Source organism: Octopus sinensis, linkage group LG4 (assembly GCF_006345805.1).
Source record: "Octopus sinensis linkage group LG4, ASM634580v1, whole genome shotgun sequence".
NCBI lineage: Eukaryota > Metazoa > Mollusca > Cephalopoda > Octopoda > Octopodidae > Octopus > Octopus sinensis.
This window is the reverse complement of record NC_043000.1, coordinates 23554689-23568236: the sequence shown is the minus strand read 5'-3', so window position 1 is coordinate 23568236 and position 13548 is coordinate 23554689. Positions and strand designations below refer to the sequence as shown.

The 13548-nt window shown below is 38.0% G+C and overlaps 1 protein-coding gene and 1 long non-coding RNA gene across 2 annotated transcripts in view; both read left to right on the top strand.

Annotated features, from left to right (window-relative positions):
* Positions 1–13548, top strand: part of LOC115210884 (PRA1 family protein 3) — a 78006-nt gene that overhangs the window by 5569 nt on the left and 58889 nt on the right. The gene's annotated exons all lie outside the window — the stretch shown is intronic.
* The window catches only part of LOC118762898, a 30150-nt gene that overhangs the window by 2429 nt on the left and 14173 nt on the right, over positions 1–13548 (top strand). Inside the window, exon 2 of the long non-coding RNA XR_004998648.1 lies at positions 10704–10835. This is a non-coding gene — a long non-coding RNA (uncharacterized LOC118762898). The remainder of the gene's footprint in view (positions 1–10703; positions 10836–13548) is intronic.

Here is a 13548-nt window from a genome sequence, read left to right as displayed (position 1 = left end):
TAAAACCATGAAGATGATAACTTCTAACCTTATGTTATCCTTGTTTTGACAAATGTCACCACAAGCTCCCATAGTACACAAGTTTCACTTTGAATTATTTCTTATTGTCAGCCAGTAAATTCATCTTTCATTTATTATATATAAGATGCTGGCAGAAACGTTAGCACGCCGGGCGAAATGCTTAGCGGTATTTCGTCTGCCACTATGTTCTGAGTTCAAATTCTGCCGAGGTCAACTTTGGCTTTCATCCTTTCGGGGTCGATTAAATAAGTACCAGTTACGCACTGGGGTCGATATAATCGACTTAATCCGTTTGTCTGTTTTTGTTTAACCCTTTGTGGGTAGTAAAGAAATGGGTATTTTGTCTGACTTTACATTCTGAGTTCAAATTCCACCGAGGTCGACTTTGCCTTGCATCCTTTTGGGGTCGATAAATTAAGTACCAGTTGCATACTTGAGTCGATCTAATCAACTGCCCCTCCCCTCCCCAATTTTCGAGCCTCGTGCCTACAGTAGAAAAGATTATATATAAGATGCTAGTCTTTCACTGGTGTTGTACTACATCTACTGTGTATTTTCTAGCATCCTGTTAAACCGAAACTAAGTGTTCTGAAGCTGTTACTATTTTAAATATGTGATGCTACATAATAATCCTTACTACTATAAGCACAAGGCCTGAAATTCAGGAGAAGGGTATAGTCGATTACATCAACCCCAGTACACAACTGGTATTTAATTCATCAGCCCTGAAAGGATGAAAAGAAGGTCGACCTCGGCGGAATTTGAACTCAGAATGTAACAACAGACAAAATACTCCTGAACATTTTCCCGGTGCACCAATGATTCTGCTAGCTCACCACCTTATATAATAATAATGAGGCATTGATAACAGGAGGTTGGAGAAAATGAGTTCATTAAGATCCATTAGAAGTGCAATGTTAACCTGCATAAAAGCAGATCTTATAGTGATTTATAATGGAAGATATTGTATTTTCCCAGACCACCACTCCAGGTATAAGACATTTAGATTGCCTAAAGTTAAATATGAAGCATAAAGTCTGAGAAGTAATAATTATATCTATATAATGAAAGATGGCTATGTGGTTGAGAATCTTGCTTCCCAACCATCATCATCATCTTTTAACGTCCGCTTTCCATGCTAGCATGGGTTGGACGATTTGACTGAGGTCGGCGAACCAGATGGCTGCCCCAGGCTCCAATCTTGATCTGGCAGTTTCTACAGCTGGATGCCCTTCCTAAGCCAACCACTCCGAGAGTGTAGTGGGTGCTTTTATGTGCCACCAGCACGGGGGCCAGTCAGGCAGTACTGGCAACGACCTCACTTGAAATTCAGTCCCATTCCGTGGCGCTATGGAATGGGACCAACCAAAACCTTGGGAGTGAATTTGGTTGACGGAAACTAAATGAAGCCTGTCATGTGTGCATATATGGTTGTAAAGGAGCATGATCGTCATAGAAACAATGATGTTTGTTTTCAGTCTTCCATGAAAAAACGTCTGGCCATGGGGAAATATGACCTGCCTTGGAAACAAGTGAGGCTTGGCTACAGGAAGGGCATTCAGCCATAGAAAATTCCTTCTGACCCATGCAAACATGGGAAAGTGGATGTTAAAACAAATCTGTGTGAGAGAGATAAGTGTTGATATGAGCATGTGATGTAAATGCAGGATGAGTGTGAGGTAAAGTGCTGTTTATTGGTTGTAAAACGGAAGCAAGTCAGGTTTTGGGATATTTGGTGTCACAGATAAGACAAAGAAACTTACCATGTGACATTCTATCCAACTCCTGTCAGTATATAGAACATGAATATTAAACCAATAACAGCCCAGGACAATCAACTGTTGAATAAACAGTTGATTGTCCTGGGCTCTTTCACACCTGACTCTTCAATTTCTATTGTACTGCATGCTTATAAACTACTATTTATAGAAATGAAATAAAAAATCTAGAGTGGGTGGTCATCGTTTTATATTTATTTATTCGCAAAGTTTATATATTGTTCAGACATTAGTTTTGTTTGTCGTTACCTTTTTTTAAGCCGTGGGACTGTGATCATGCTGGGGCACCACCTTGAAGGATTTTAGTTAAATAAATCAACTTTATTTTTTTTAAATCTGGTACTTACTTTATTGGTCTCTTTTGCCGGTTTGTTATGTTATGTGGACATAAACAAACCAGTACCAGTTATCAAGGAGTGAGAGGCCAGTGACAAACACAGACATGAAGCACACACACTTATATGATGGGCTTCTTTCAGTTTCCGTCTAAGCAAATTCACTCACAAGACATTGGTTCCCTAGGTGCTATGTAGTGGGACTGAACCCAAAACCACATGATTGCTAAGCAAGCTTCTTAACCACACAGCCACACATCCCTCAGAATATCCTGTGCAGTCACTGGTATTAAGCAACAAAAGGTGGCGAGCTGGCAGAAACGTTAGCACACCAGGCGAAATGCGTAGCCATATTTCAACTGCCGGTACGTTCTGAGTTCAAATTCCGCCGAGGTCGACTTTGCCTTTCATCCTTTTGGGGTCGATAAATTAAGTACCAGTTATGCACTAATTTATACTTACATTATGATTGATCTCGCTATAAATGATTTCTGATTTAGGCATAAGGCTAGTAGTTTTGAAGGGAGAAGTCTTAGTGGATTACATCAACCCCAGTATTTTATGCAAAAAGTAGAAAGATTTTTGTCCAAAGTGCTAATGATTCTACAAACTGCACTGCCTTCATCTATCTATGAATGACACCTACTAGTTGTTATCATTACAAATTGTTATTGCAATACCCATCCTAATTTTGATAAACCAAGCAAGATTGAAAAATTTATGAAAATGAATCCTAGTTGTGTTTTATTGGTCAAATCTTAAATGATATATATAAAAAAAATCCCAGAAAAGTTTACTTAACTTTTGAATGCTGTTAACAGAAAACATATGGCAAAATAGAGTTATTAAATATTTTAGAAGACAGCTGAGTTAGGACGCAATGTTAAACACATTGCTTTTTTGTTACAGTACAGAAACTAAAATTTTCACAAATACACCACTATGATTAATTATCATAAATAGAACAAGGAGAATCTCTCCCTTCCTACGTGTGGCTGAGAGGCTAAAAGATATTGATAAGCAGGTCAATATAGTAGAACCTCATGGCATAGTTGCAAATGCATGTAATGGGTGCAAGTGTAGCTGTATGGTTAAGAAGTTCACTCCATAACTGCATGGTTTCAGGTTCAATCCCACTGTGCAGCATTTGAACAAATGTTTTCTACCCTTTGCCTTAGCTTCACCAAAGCTTTGTGAGTGAAATTTGGTAGATGAAAACTAGAAGCCCCAGTTTAATACTGTCACTTGATCCTTGGGTGCCTTTGGCAAAGTCCATTCCACTACAAGCATTCAGTCCAGGTCTCCCTTCTAAGAATAACTTCATTCCCTCCATCTTGGCAGTCCTGAAAGGGTCATAAATGCTTCCCTTCTTTTTCTATATCATTTTAAGAAAAAATAGGTTTTTTTTCAATAAGCAGCTTTATTTTTAGTGGGTAAAAAATTTTGTTTCATGGCACTATCAATCGTTTCAAATCTTATATACAGTATACATACATATATACTGTGTGTGTGTATATATATACACTAACACACATTGGTGCAAGCATGTCTATGTTTAAGAATGCTTTCCAATCATTGTTTTGGGTTCAATCTTACTGCATGCATCTTGGGCAAGTGTCCTCTACTATACGCTCAGGCCAACAAAAACTTTGTGAATAGATTTGGCAGAGAGAAACTGGCAAAAAAAACCTGTTTAACCTGTTTTATATACATATATATATATCATCATCATCATCATCATTTAACATCCGCTTTCCATGCTAGCATGGGTTGGATGATTTGACTGAGGTCGGTGAACCAGATGGCTGCACCAGTCTCCAATCTGATCTGGCAGAGTTTCTACAGCTGGATGCCCTTCCTAATGCCAACCACTCCGAGAGTGTAGCGGGTGCTTTTCGTGTCACCAGCATGAGAGCCAGTCAGGTGGTACTGGCAACAGCCATGCTCAAATGGTGCTTTTTATGTGCCACCTGCACAGTAGCCAGTCCAGCGGCACTGGCAACGACTTCACTCGAATGTTTTTTCACGTGCCACCAGCACTAGTGCTAGTAGGCAACGCAGGTAACGATCATATATATATATATATATATATAGTTAATTCGAGGAGGTTATATCTTCACTGGGGATTAAATAATCCAAGGTATACCACTGGTTGATCCCTATCATATAATGCAAAAGTCATTTGTATATGTTAGGGATTATTCATGTTATATATTATCAATATTGAGGAGGAAAAAGAAGAAAATGGAGAAATAATGGATGTATGAATAATTTATTTGCAAGTTATAAAATGATGAAAATTTTTTTTGAAAGACATAACAGTACAAATAAATTGATTATAAGTTGTAAAACTTGAACAATAAAATAAAGGAACCTACATATATGTTTCGGTCCTATCACCTAGTTGATCAGAATTTCCAAGCATTTGGTTAAATGCTAAGAAAGGTATCATGTTCTGACTGTATGGTGGTAGGACTTCTTCAGGGTCTATTCAGAGCTCATGGAACTTAGGTAACCATGAGCTCTGAATTGACCTTGAAGTCATCCTACCACCATATAGTTAGAACATGATACCTTTCTTAGCATTTGGAAATTCTGATCAACTAGTGATAGGACCGAAACATATATGTAGGTTCCTTTATTTTATTGTTCAAGTTTTACAACTTGTAATCAATTTATTTGTACTGTTATGTCTTTTAAAACAAATTTCCATTATTTCTCCATTTTCTTCCCCCCCCCCTCTCTCTCTCACTCTGTATGTATGTGTAATCATTTTTATGTCTACTTTTCCATGCTTGCAAGGGTTGGACAGGGATTGTGACAGATTTTCCATTGTTGGAAGCCCTTCCTATCACTAACCCTCAGCTGTTTCTCCCCATGCTAGACATGTTTCCACAGAATATTGAAAATGAATGACACTACTTGTATGACAGTGAAACTCATTTACAACTATCATATGGCATAAAGACAAAGCAACACAGGCATTCATATATTCACATACATATAATGGGTATCTTTCAGTTTCCATTTACCAAATCTGCTCACAAGACTTAGGTTGGCCCGTGGATATAGCAGAAGACACTTGCTCAAGGTACTACGCAGTGGAACTGAACTTGAAACTGTAGAGTTGGGAAGCAAACTTCTCAGTCACATATATACATGTGCTTACATGCACGTGCCAGTGTGAGTGCTATGGGTGCTGATGCTACCATTTCCCTTGTGAACTGGACATGCGCTAGTCTTGTGCCTTCAAAAACCTGTGGAATAAAGATAAACCTCTATAATATATTCATTTAACCCATTCTAGTATAGGAAAGCATGCAAAAATGAATTCATAATTTGTTACAGCAAAGAGCATAGAAATTTCATACAAAACTTCAACTGTGTTTTCAAATTTGAAGAAATTCAAAACAATTCTTATTGAGAAAGCCAAACTAGTCAGTAGTTAAATATAAAAACATATTTTCTCTTGTAAATACTGATGAAATACTTAACCCTTTTGATGTCATCCCCCCTTGAGACTGACCTATTTCTATAACACAAAAACTCTCACTTTACAGTTTCCATATTTATATTGAAACCTTCTGTTATATTTATGTAAGAACTGTTTGTTATGTTCTAAACACCATGTTAAATGTGATAACGTTATTTCGCTAAGCCATTCCAAATTTTTGCTTATTGAAAAAAAATAGTAGATAAAAATCATCATCGTCTAACATGTTTTCCATGTTGACATGGGTTGGTCAGTTTGACAGGAACTGGTAAGTTGGAGAGCTGTACCTGGCTCCAGTTATCTATTTTGGCATGGTTTCTACAGCTGGGTACCCTTACTAATACCAACCACTTTACCGAGTACACTGGGTGCTTTTTACGTGGCACAGGATTGAATAAATCTTACCTGGGTAGGTGATACATGGTTTTCACAGCTGGAAAGAAAGAAAAGAGATGGTGGTGATGAGGTATCAGGGCATAACCTCAATGTACTAGAAGGTGAATATAAGAAACAAAAGGCACAGAGGATCAAAAAGGGGTGGGTAGGTAAGTTGATAAGAGTGCAGAAGGGGAGTGACAGATGGTTATATAAAATGAAAGGTTTAAGAACTAATATATTGGATAATAGTAGATTATTTAGTCATGCAGCAGCAGTTATGATATTGTGTTAACATGACTTTATGATTCTAAGATAATTTAATCGCCAAAATTGAGAGTTGGATTATATATGCATAGCCTTTTACAGTATAAAGCTTTACCTGCACATGTAAATACTGAAGAAGAAAAAGACAAGCAATGAGGGTGCCTCTAAGAGGTCATTCAACCTGCTAGAAATCTCTGGTGGCGAGCTGGCAGAAACGTTAACGCGACGGGTGAAATGCTTAGCAGTATTTTGTCTGCCGTTACGTTCTGAGTTCAAATTCTGCCAAGGTCGACTTTGCCTTTCATTCTTTTGGGGTCAATAAATTAAGTAGCAGTTACATACTGGGGTCAATGTAATTGACTTTATCCCTTTGTCTATCCTTGTTTGTCCCCTCTATGTTTAGCCCCTAGTGGGCAGTAAAGAAATAAGAAATCACTGGCCAATCTCCCTTGAATGTCAACCTATTGCATTAAATAAAGGACCCATAAGCTAATGTGATCCTACATACCTCTAAAAAAAAAGAGCTGGGGGAGAAAAGAACTGGATTGTCATGGTTGGCTGGAATGCCTTTCGTCATAAATCTGCTCGATCAGAGCTAACCTGAGGCTAAACAACACCAAAAACCATGGATGTAAAACTGGTGATGGTGGTCGATATTAAGAGCTGTGAGATAGTAGAATCAGTATAGTGTTAGTATTTCTTCCAGTTCTTCATGTTCTGAGTTCAAATCTTGCCAAAGTCAAGATCTCTCCATAGTTGTTAAATAAAGTACCAATCAAGCAGAGGGATTCCACTATTCTCCTTCAAAACTGCAGGTCTTATGCTTAAATTAGAAACTTGCGGTTAAATGGCTTCCGTGCCGGTGGCACGTAAAAGGCACCATTCGAGCGTGATCGTTACCAGTGTCGCCTTACTGGCACCTGTGCTGGTGGCATGTGTAAAAAGATTTGAGCAAGTCGTTGCCAGTACCACCTGACTGGCCCTTGTGCTGGTGGCACGTAAAAGCACCCATTACACTCTCGGAGTGGTTGGCATTAGGAAGGGCATCCAGCTGTAGAAACTCTGCCAGATCAAGATTGAAGCCTGGTGCAGCCATCTGGTTCGCCAGCCCTCAGTCAAAATCGTCCAACCCATGGAAAGCGGACGTTAAACGATGATGATGATGATTAATATCATTTAGCTGTCAATACAAGAAAATCTTTGCAACTATGTTCCACAGAATTTACTCTTAGAAAGTATTAGGAATTTTTGTCTGCCAGTAATATAAAATTAGGAGGTAGGATCCATGCTGGAAGTAACAAGAAAACCTCGGCTGCTGGACATTGATAGTTATATTATAACTGGATGACTGTAGTAACCATTTGGTATGTGTATTCTATAGGGACAAAATGGCTGCCAAGTCTTTGAAATCAGAAAGTAGATGCCAAAGAGATTGCCATATATTTGCAAGAATGCATATGCATTATGCTGGAAGCTTTTGGGCTTCAGCAAACTAATGATATTCGCTTATGAATCCAGAAATTTCCTCAATATTTCCATGGTAACTGTTCTGTGCTGTATGCAAATTACAGATTGAATGGGAACAGTATGAAAATTGGATAAGGAAATTAAGGTCATATGATTCATATTTTATTAATATTTATTAATTTTTGGATAGTCACAGAGCAAAAGATTGGATCTTTTTTGAGTTGTACTATTCCTGTGGCTTAAACGGTTAGGCATTGAAGAGATAAATGAAAAAATTGATTTTTCTATGAAAAATCTGATGCCATTTCTGGTGGAGAAATGTTAGCTGACTCAGCCAACCACTTATTTTGATTTTTAAAACTTAAATATTTATGTAGTTGCCAAAATACTTACAACTTAACCTTGTTTTGTTTTTTTGTTTATATTTTTCATATTTCTGTCAAAATACACTACTTTTGATTTCTGTTCATTTTTAAAATAATGAAGACTTTAGTAAAATAATTTTGTCAATATTAAACTAGTTTTTTGAACAAATTAACCTAAAATTTTGATTTTAATTTAAATCACTTTAAAACAGGGAATTTGTGTCATAGAACCAGGGGCAGCCTCAGGCAGTTTGGTATCAAAAGGGTTGTTTTCACTAATCTTTTCATCATCATCATCATCATATCTCCATTTTCTTTGCTCCCAGTGGTGGGGGATTAGCAGGATTGTACGGATGTCAGACTAGATGCCTTGCAGCATTTGTTCTGGCCCTTTGCATTCTGTGTTTAAATCCCACTGTGGCTTATTTGAGTGGTAAACTTAATCCCTCACCCAGTTTGACCCGGTACCTTCGGTACCTTTAGCAGAATCCACTCTTTTGCAAACGTTAAGGACAGGTTTCCAGTTTTGGAAGCTCTGTAACAGATCATAGTCACTGCTTTGTGACCGAAACATTAAAAAAGAAAAACGATTTCTAATATTGAATGGCCTTACTAACCGCAGCGACTTTATAGAGTAGCTCAAGTACATTTTATCATATCATCAGCACCAAAAGATTGATTTATCTTCATTAGATCAAAGAGTCTACTCTATGTTGTGTGGTCTGTTTTGTTTTTTTTTTCATGACTGATAAAGTGATAACCAATTTGGTGAATATTCGTGTCCTAGTGGTTAGGGTATTTGGCTTACAATTGTTGGGTTGTGAGTTCAATTCCTGGTAGTGCATTGTCTTCTTCAGTAAGACACTTCATTTTACATTTCTCCAGGCCACTCAGCTGGCAAACAGTTCCACCTATAATTCCAAGGGCCAGCCTTGTCACATTCTGTGTCACGTATCTCCCTGAGAACTATGTCATGGGTATGCTTGTCTATGGACCACTCAGTCACTTGCATGTTAATTTCACAAGCTGACTGTTCAGCTGATTGGATCAACTGGAACCCTCGTCTTCACGTAACCAATGGAGTGCCAGTAAGAAGGTAGTAGGAAGGGAGTTATGGAAGAGAGAAAGTGATTGCTATATGTTGCTGGTTGGTAAGGATTTTGAACTGAAAAGCAGCATGAATCATCATCATCATCATCATCGTTTAACATCCATTTTCCATACTAGCACAGGTTGGACAGTTTGACCGGGGTCTGGGAAGCCAGGAGGCTGCTCAGGCTCCAGTCTGATCTGGCAGTGTTTCTACAGCTGGATGCCTTTCCTAACGCCAACCACTCTGTGAGTGTTGTGCATGCTTTTTACGTGCCACCGGAGGCTGGCAGCGGCCATGATCGGTTGGTGCTTTTTACGTGCCACCAGCACACAAGCCAGTCAAGGCGGTGCTGGCATCGGCCATGTTCAGATGGTGCTTTTTACATGCCACTGGCAACAATAAAGATAACAGCATGATGGATAGGAGTAGAGGTATATAATGGTAAGTAGGAATGGTGGATGTCAATGAAGAGTAGTTTGAGGTGAAAAGAGACAGTGATGGCATGGAATAAAGAAAAGTAGTAGTCTGGGGAAAACAAAGGGATGATGGTGAGGATGTTCATTATGTACAGAAGTTTTGGGACAAGCCAACTCCAAGCTGGAGACAGCATGTCTGATATTAGCTGGATTATAGTCCAGCTAATTGTCAAAGTCTCTAGAATGTAGCTCCAACCTTTTCCAATAAAACTACATTAGATGTAGACATTTATAGCCTGAGCAAATGCACCAAAGTGAATCATCAGTTTCAAACTAATTGTGTGTGTATGTGTGTATCATATTATATTAACATTTATTATATCGTCATTGTTTTAATGTCATATTAAGAGTCATTAAAAATTGGGCACTTTTGGAGTTTAGATGTATATTTTTGGTTTTGTTTCAGCTTGTTAGCTATAACCATGCTACAATACTAGCATAAAAAGATGTAGTTTTAAATATTGTAAAAGATCGTGTGTAATCTGTTACCATATATAATACAGATCTTGATTTGGTTGGGAGGGGGGACCTAAATTGCCTTAAAAACTGAAAATATCATCATCATTATTCAATGCTGGCATAGGTTGGATAGTTTGACTGAAAACTGGTAAGCTGATTTGCCATGGTTTCTACAGCTGAGTGCCCTTCTTTACACCAACCACTCCAAGAGTGTTGTGGCTGCTTTTTATGTGCCACCAGCATGGGTGCCAGTTACGAAACACTGGCATTGGCCACAACTATAGTCTCACATGGCTTTGAGAGGTCTTCTCAAGCCCATTATATTACCAGAGGTCCCTGTTACTTGTCACTACCTCATGTAATCACAATGATTACTGAAGTAAATAAACTATGAACCAATACATTAGTTTTTAATATTTCATTTTATATAAATAAATTTATATAAAATAAATCATCATCATTTTAATGTCCACTTTTCTATGCTAGCATGGATAGGACAGAATTTGTGAAGGTAGATTTTCTATGACCAGATGCCCTTCTTGTCACCAACCCTCAACTATCCAACCAAGAGAAGGCCAGGATATTCAGCTCACAATTAAAAGGCTGTGGCTTCAATTCCCAGTGGCACATTGTGTCCTTGAGCAAGACACTTTATTTCTCATTGCACCAGTCCACTTAGTTGGCAAAAATGAGTTGTACCTATTATGTAATGGGTTGGCCTTACCATGCTGAATCTCTCAGAACATGTTAAAGATACACATGCCTGTGAAGTGCTCAGTTAATTTCACAAGCAGTTGTTCTGTTGTTGATTGGATAAACTGGAACGCTTGTCATTATAACTGACAGAGATCTCGACCAATTCTTCCTCATGACTAGTCATGTTTTTAAATAAAATTGGAAATGGACACCACTTGTATGACAGTGATGCTTGTTTACAACATCTGCATGGTGTCAACATGAGAATACATAAACACACACCTGCTCACATGTGCACACACACACCATGATTGGTTTCTTTCTGTTTATCAAATCTGCTCACAAGGCTTTCATCAGTATAGGACTACAGTAGAATAGAAGAAGACACTTTCCCAAGATGCCACAGAGTATATCTCAAAACTGGAGATTGGAAAATTTTTTGGTATTATTTATTTGCCAAACCTTTTCCAATCTCCTGTTTTGATATTATTACTTTGCACAAAATATTTCCCAGTATTTTCAACTCTTGTGGATACCTCACACAATTACAACATCTACACACACATTTGGAATAACAAAATAAGCAGATGTGCTTGAAGAGGTCATAGCTTGGATTTTAACATTGTGTGTGTATGTGTGTTATGATGATAGAGACTTTTCGATCTCATGTCACAGTATAGTTTAATCATTTAATTTTATAAAGATGCACGATATCAGTTGTACCCAACCTGGGGTCCACGCACCCCCAGTGGTCTGCAAAGGTAGTACTAGGGGTCTGTGAACTAAATTCAGAATCTCATATATATATATATATATATATATATGTATGTATACCGGAGTAAACACATAAATGCGAAACAAGGTGGTAAAAAGAATACTCAAATACTAGAGGCAGAGTAATATGCTTTATTAAAAGCAGCACAAATATCACGTAAACTGTTACTCAGAGTTTCACGTTCCTATTCGTCGGACAGTTTTGTTAGAATGGAGCAGAAATTATAATATAACCAAACGTAAAATAGTTTAAATGATACACTTTTCAAAATGGAAAGGACCAATGAAACAACACCATTTTCAAAACTCTGAGTAACAGTTTTTGTGATATTTCTGCTGCTTGCCAACCCCCTTTGCTTGTGAAGACATGTTGGGGCAAGCGAAATCGAAATCGAATTGAACCAGCCAGGATCCCTGGTCTGGTGGTACGTAAAAAGCACTATCCGACTCGTGGCCGATGCCAGCACCGCCTCGACTGGCTTCCGTGCCGGTGGCACATAAAATACACCAATCCGACCATGGCCGTTGCCAGCCTCGCCTGGCACGTAAAAAGCACCCACTACACTCACGGAGTGGTTGGTGTTAGGAAGGGCATCCAGCTGTAGAAACATTGCCAGATTAGACTGGAGCCTGGTGCAGCCTTCTGGCTTCCCAGAACCCCGGTCGAACCGTCCAACCCATGCTAGCATGGAGAACGGATGTTAAACGATGATGATGATGATGATAGATACATACATACATAAGGGTAAGCATATTAAAAGGGATCCATGGTAAAACTCATTTAAATAAAATGATTGGGAATCACTGATATAGATCTGAGTGACAAAATTAAGGTTTATTCTCAATGTAAGGATAGCCTAAACTTATATTTCTATAAAACTGATTTGTCATATAGAATATCATACAGAGCTTGCCTTTTAGGTCAACATAGAATAGCAATCCTTGTATTCCTTCTGATGTGTGGGTGATAAAAAAAGAAGTCTGACAACATATCTCTGTAACATTGATATCTCAGTGTGAACATTAGAACTTGCTTGACAAGTTTGATAATAATCTGAAAAATCCATTGCTAACAAAGGAATTGAAGAAAATTAAACTGCAACCAATCAAAGACTTCTTCATATGAAGTTTCTTTACAAATATCACTATAAAATGAATTGGTAGCATATTAATTAATTTACTGCTAATGATGATCGTAAAGGGGCTTCTCTCATAGCCCTTTTGATTCTAACCAGTCTGAATCAGCCCCTGGTTCTGTGATGTAAACTTCCTGTTTTAAAGAGTTTTAAATTAAAACCTACCATCAAAATTTTCAAGTTCTGAACTCCAGCTTAACCCTTTGGTATTCAGATTATTCTGTCAAATGTAATGCTTATGTAATCAAATTGTTTTGAATTAACCATGCAAAAACATCGTAGTATTGAAATTTTGAGGATGTGATTGCTTATTCTTAGAATGACATTGTACAATAAATGTGAGAAGCCAGATCTGGCCAGTTTGAACATAAAACAAGTAGAATATTTGGGGCTGGATTTGGCCGGTTTGAATGCTAAAGGGTTAATGACAGTTATGACGGTACATTTCAACAGGAATATGATTGCAAAAGTGGTAAATTCTATTAATTCTTGAGCATATTTATGTTGGAGTAACTAAGTAAATACTAATTTCAAGTTTTGGCACAAGGCCAGCAATTTCAGGGACAGGATTAAGTTGATTACATCGACCACAGTGCTCAACTGGTGCCCTTTTTTTTATTAATACTCCACCACCACCCGCAAGTTGAAAGGCAAAGTCAGCCTCAGAGAAATGTGAACTCAAAATGTAAAGATGGACAGAATGCTGCTAACGATTCTGCCTGCTCACTGCCTTAAGGAAATAATATTCTTTTATTTGTTTCAGTCATTTGACTGCAGCCATGCTGGAGTACCACATTTAGTCGAACAAATCGA